Consider the following 1,333-nt stretch of genomic DNA (forward strand, 5'->3'; position numbering starts at 1 on the left):
ACAGACCCAGGGACAAAGAAGACAGCCCTTCTGGGGTGTGGGCACAAAACCCAGGGAGGCCCTAACGTGGGCCCGAAGCTGCTGGAATTGCCTTTCTATGGTGGACATCTTTTGTTCCTGGCTGCCCGGCTTCCGTCTCCACATCTCCTGAGCAGAGAACATGGATTTTAATCTGGAGAACTGTATTAATCAAGTCTTTTTATAATAACTTTCTACTGCTCTGACATCTAGGACTGTCTTGATCCTGGAGGAACAGTCCTCCCAAGGTTTGGGATTTCCAGAGAAGGTAAACCACAAGTCTCCTAGAGGAGCCTGTCGCTTGCGAAACGACCAACCTGAGCCCACTGCAACTTCCTCCTGTATTGTCTTCCACACTCTAGGCCACTGTCCCTGGCCATAAGTTAGCCACTATCACCCCAGCATCACCAGACAATGGGGACAGTCCTTGCACCCCAGAGCCCATTGAAGTTAGTTGAACTCACCAATTCTTTTTTTTAGAATTGTTCATTTAAATTGATTTATTATTATTATTATTATCTTTTTAAAAATTTGACCAGAGGGAGACAGAGAGAGAAAGCGAAAAGCAAGCCACCATGTCCAGGACTTGGACCATGGCCAGCCACATGGGAGTCCAGTGCTTTCAACACCACACTATCTGCCAGCCCTCCAAACTCCCCAGTTCTAAGCCTTACCCGGCCTCACCTGTTCCTCTCCACAGAGACCATGATAAAGGCCCTTGCCTGTGTTTTCACCACACTCCCTCTGCCTCCTGACCAACTCTGGTGCCACCCTGTGGCCCGCCATGTCCCCTCCCCTTGGGATCTGTGCATAACAGCCTATCTTCCCAATGACAGTTATCTCCTGATCTGTTAGCCTCGTCATTTTTTTTATTATTGGCAGTAGTAGTATTCAATTTTTGCCAGAGAGTGTGTGTACTTGCCAGAAAAAGAGAAAGAAAGTGAGGAAGCACCTTCCCACACAGGGGATGGTCATACCACAATCCTTTCTCCTTTCTCCCTCTCTTCAGCATTTTGAGGCTTGTTCAGATGCATCCCATATTTCTCTCAAGACACTGGGTATGGGACTTGAATCCGACAGTTGGCCATGTAGGATCTACCTGCCTCAACTGCCAGGACATCACTGGCCTCTCTTCACTCTTGAGTATTAATAAACTCTACCCTGAAAAAAAGAACCACTCTTCCTCCACTTTCAGGTCATGGGATTGGATGGAGTTCCAGAGGTGGGCACATGACCCAGGCCTGGCCAATCAGAGTACCCTATCACTGCTTGTCAGTTAACTGTCCAGTGCTGGGTCCTGAGACTGTAGTTAGAA

This window comes from Tupaia chinensis, unplaced genomic scaffold (assembly GCF_000334495.1).
Source record: "Tupaia chinensis unplaced genomic scaffold, TupChi_1.0 Scaffold000049_1, whole genome shotgun sequence".
NCBI classification, from domain to species: Eukaryota; Metazoa; Chordata; class Mammalia; order Scandentia; family Tupaiidae; genus Tupaia; species Tupaia belangeri.